Raw genomic sequence first — 5047 nt, 5'->3', positions numbered from 1 at the left:
CGGCCTGCGGGGCGGCCGCCGGCCGATCGGGGGCGAAGAACTCGGGGAAAAAACGTCTCGCTTTCGCCCGGCTGTCCGCGGGCAGCCCTTGAGGTCCCTGCACGGCCCCGTGCGAGCCTTTCTGTACGTGTCCGTGCTAATGCTGATCTCCTCGCTCCCAACTTTGCCGTTCTCGGCACGTTCTCTCTCCTTTGAACGCAGAAGGAAGTCTGTTCGGGTGTTGGCTTTCGTTAGCCAGCCTGTTGTTGTCACAACTCGCATCACTGTCTCCAGACGGGTGTGAGCCCTGACTGAGGGCAGATAGACTTTCACAGGCAGGATTTCACCATGCATCCCTTCACAACACCGGAATATCCTCGCCGTTCCGGTGACCACTACTGCATGTTAGCAAACTAGCGTAGGACTGCAGCTTCAGCTGCTCCTGGTACTCCATACCTTATTCTTTACAAGAGCTGACTTTTTTTCCTGCTCTTCCCTTCCCGGGTTTCTTTTTTGGTTAGGAGGATTGTATTTTCCATGCGACTCTGTGCCTTTCCCTTCTGCCTTTCTATTTCCCTTATTTTTCTGCCATTGTCTCCTTTTCCATTTTCCAAAGAGAGCCACCAAGAGCTCAGTGCCGTTGCAGAAGCTGTGACGTCAGTCACTTTGTAGCATGGAACTTTGCACACAAGCTCCAAATGCTATTACAAAGTTGAGGTGCATGCTGCTGCTATGCTAACAGCATGCACAGGCTTTCTTTCCTGTGTTGCTTCCATTGGTTGCTTCTATGCTAATCCAAGGGATGGAACACCTCCATACGAGGACAGGCTGAGAGCTGGGGCTGTTCAGCCTGGAGAAGAGGAGGCTATGGGGAGACCTGAGAGCGGCCTTTCAGTGTCTTAAGGGGGACTGTAAGAAAGAAGAGGCGAGACTCTCTAGCAGGGCGTGTTGTGATAGGACAAGGGGAAACAGTTTCAAACTACAGGAGGAGAGATTTAGACTGGATGTAAGGAAGAGATTTTTGCAATAAGGAGGACGATGCACTGGCACAGGTTGCCCAAAGAGGGAGTGGGTGCCCCATCACTGTGCAGGATCACGGTCAGGCTGGATGGGGCTCTGAGCAACCCGATGGATCTGTAGGTATCCCTACTCATTGCAGGACAGTTGGACTAGATGGCCTTTAAGGGTTCCTTTCAACTCAAAGGATTCTGTGATTCTACACAGGGCAGAAGCTGATGGGCTGTGACAGAGGGAGCATTCCACACCTTGTATAAACTATTTGAATCGGCAGAACAGGAGACCTCAGTAAAATCACCTCATTCCTAGGATATCCAAATTGCTGATACTTTTGCTCAGATTTCCTTAGAGAAATAAAATATGGATATTCTGCAGTTGGTCTTGATGCAAAAACAAGCCCTCACAAATAAGGGAGGTGATAGGAAGGGCCGAGGGCAGTGTCCAGGAAGACACTTCTACTCCCTTCTTTACATACTGCACAATTTGTTTATACTTTTTGAGAAAGAAGTGTAAGGAAGAAAGGAAGAGTTACATTTAGGTTTCTTACTAGTTTATACTTTTTTTTTTTTTTTGCCAGTACATGCTTTCTATGTAGGGACACAACAGGAAGGACACATTTTAGCACCGATGCTAAATGCTATTCTTTTCTACTTTATTCACTAAGTTCAACCCTTGTTATTCATGTTTCTCATCACACCATGAAAGTTAGTGATTGCTGAAGTGTGCTTTGGCTTCCTTTGCCTGATATAAGTAAAATATGTTTTTCCTGAAGACAAATTTCACTCTTGTAAATAGAAGTTTGAATATCCGCCTTGCATACAAAGTAATGCCCTGCTCCCTTGACAATTTCTTCACACAATTTCCTGTTGTTCTCTTCTGGCAGTCCTTTTCTCTCACACTCTGATGTTTAGTAATCACAGTCAAACTCAGCATCTTCTCTGGTATCAAGGCAGATATGAGCTGCTCATCCAGAATAAGTTTATGGTATGTTTTAGGAACATAAATAAAGCCATGTTTCTTTACTCAAAGCTTAGACTGAAACAGTCCTTTTTCTATGGTGCACAATTCTCTGTTCATTTCCTATTCATATTTATATTTCACAGAAGTGTAGTGTAAGTATTTGATTATTTTATGCTTCTTGTGTTTATTTTATGCTCTTATTGGTGTTGTTAATACCGAAATAACAATAGTAAGTCTTTGCTCTAATAGTATTACTATGGCAGCAGCAACTTTCCCAATCATAAAACACCTCTTTTAGGACGATAATAGAAGTAGCCTGTAGAGAGCAGCAAATCTCAGGAAACCGGTTTTAAGTTTCTTAAAGTAAGCTCTATAAACCTGGTTTCATACAATTGTTCAGTCATTTAATTTCTTTAGAAAGTAACTTTATGCCATTATGTGTTGGGTTTTTTATATATAATCATGTTTTATATACAAGCAAGGCAGAACCTTTAAATCAATTTTTTAAAACAGTACCTTTGTGCAGATGACACCAAAGTAGTGAGATAGAGTTGATACGCCCGGGTGCAGTGCTGCCATTCAGGGGCACCTGGGCAGGCTGCAGGTATGCTGGGCCACCAGGAGCTTCCTGGAGCTCAACAAAGACAAATGCTGTCTGCCATCTTGGACTGACCAACCCTTTAGGACAGTACTGAATGGGGCTTACCAACTGGGTCATGTTGCTGCATAGAAGGACTGGGGCTCCTGGCGCACAGCAGGACAGACAGGAGTCAAGAGTGCACCCCTGCAGCAAGGAAAGCTAACGGCACACATATGTTGGGAAGTGGTTATTTCCTCTTTCTTGGTGCTTGAGTGCCATCATGTGGAATACAATGCCATGTCTGGGAGGTCTTCAGCAGAACAATATTCACACAGAAAATTATTAACAAAATGGAAGGAATTCAGCAGAGAGCACCAAGATGATCACGGGCTGCACACTTCTATGTGAGGCTGTGGGCACCTGGGCTTGTTTAGCTGGGAGAAGGGGCAGCCTTCTAGTATTCGCAAGGAAGTTGCTGAGAAGACATAGCCAGACTTTTAGCCAAGTGCACAGTGGGAGGACAGACGGTAAGCATGAATTTGATAGATGTTCGGCATCAAAATAAGGACAAGTGTTTTTATCCTGAGGACAGTTGGGTCTCTAGAGGCTGTGGAATCTCCATCCTCAGCATTTTTTTCTCAAGCAACGTGAATTTAATAGCAATCCTGCTTTAAGCAGGATATTAAACAAGCAAACCTCCAGAGGTCTCTTGCTATGATTCTTGCTGTTGAAATAATTCTAACATAGTTGTCAGTATTAGAGTTTATTTCCCTAAGGAAGGGCTCTAAAAAAGTAGCCAGATGTTTGTTCCTAGGCAGAATTTTGAAGTGAAGACTCTTGAGAATCAACACTCTGGCTTCTTCAGGGGCATAAAACAGACAGATAGTGATGATGGTCATGTGTCTGGCAAACAGATGTTCCGCTGCGTGTTAACACAGCTCTCTGGATCTGGATCCAAACTACGGGTGTATGTTTGTTGATGACTTGCACTCATGCCAGAATCTAAGACGCATCACTGGTCTGATTTTATAGCAAAGGGCAGCTGAGCACACAATAAAGAGTACTTAACTTTATATACCAAAATATTTGTGGGAGTAGCACTTCAGCTTCTTAAATGCTGTCAGTATTCAGCTAACACAGCTGCATGTTATCAACTGCAAGGTTCCTAGAAAATGCTCACAGTATACAGAATGGCTATTCTGAAATGAAAAAATCTCCAAAGAGCTGAAATTTGTTCAAATTAGGCGAATTGGTAAATGGAGTAAGTGGACATGACAGTGACATGAGGATGTGTCATGGTAACTATCTCCAACCCTCTGCATTGTGGTACTTTAGGAAGAGCAGATTGTGGCCTGGCCATCTTTTTCTTTTTAAGAATGGATTCCTAAACTAACCTTTTTTTCCTTAAAATTATGTAGTATGTTGACAGATTTTTAAAATAAATCACACAAGAGTGTATTTTTTCATGAAGCAGAATTAAAAGTTGGTCTTGAAATGTCCATGTTGGTTTCTTGTCGTTAAGAAGTTCAACTTGTGCTTCGTTTGAAATTTCTTATGACTTCAGAACCACACATCTGAATCGATTAAACTGAATGTTGCCAACAATTGAAGTACTGGAAGCACAAACAGAGTGAAGAAGCAGAGAAAAAAATCCACCAGTTCTGGATGGCATGCAATCCCAATGGTGGGAAAAGCTAATGAAAGAAAGATCTGCAGAAAGACAGTCTGAACATTCCTAGAAAAGGACTAAAACCTAAAAGAGAGGAAAAAGTTTTTTTCTGTTGTGGTTTTGACTTGTGAGGTTTTCTTTGTCAAAGCAAGGAATTCTTTCCAAATGGTTTATGCAAAGAAGTCAAGGAGCACGAGTTCTCAGAAGGCCGTCTGGCTGCTGCATCCTTGTGTTTATTCATGCACTCATTGTTCCTCCACACCCCGTGGTGCCACAGCTGGGACAGCCTGACCTCACCCACTGCTGCCTCCCGGTAACGGCAGCTGTGTGAAGGAGACTGCAGATCTATCGCTTCTGTGAGAGCGCTGCATTGCGCACAGCCCAGCTAGCAGGACTGAGCGCTGGGGCTGGCCAGGAGGAGCGGGGTGCTGGGTGAGACCGTGCCAGCTCGCTCTGCTCATAACGCCTGCCCAGTGCCCTTCCAGCGGGCATCGGGTCCCTCACAGCAACACAGCAATGCCACAGGCGGTACTGGGCCTGTGGTGCAGTTTCAGGAATCCACCTGAAGGTGTAAATTAAACAGAAACGCTCTCAGGACGGTCCAGAGAACGTTGTTTCTTCTTCCAAAACCCGGGAGCTGGGCTGGCAGCACTACAGCTCCCAGCATGCCCCGCGCCAAAGCCCCTCCCCCAGCACTACAGCTCCAAGCATGCCCCGCGCCATAGCCCCTCCCCCGGCACTACAGCTCCCAGCACACTTCGCCGCAAGGCACGCCGGTCCGAGAGAGGGCGGGGCTGTGGTCGGAGCCCGCCGCCTTCCACGCGGTGCGCTGTCCGCCGTGC

This window comes from Meleagris gallopavo, chromosome 1 (assembly GCF_000146605.3).
Source record: "Meleagris gallopavo isolate NT-WF06-2002-E0010 breed Aviagen turkey brand Nicholas breeding stock chromosome 1, Turkey_5.1, whole genome shotgun sequence".
Taxonomy (NCBI): Eukaryota; Metazoa; Chordata; class Aves; order Galliformes; family Phasianidae; genus Meleagris; species Meleagris gallopavo.
This window is presented reverse-complemented; position numbering follows the sequence as displayed.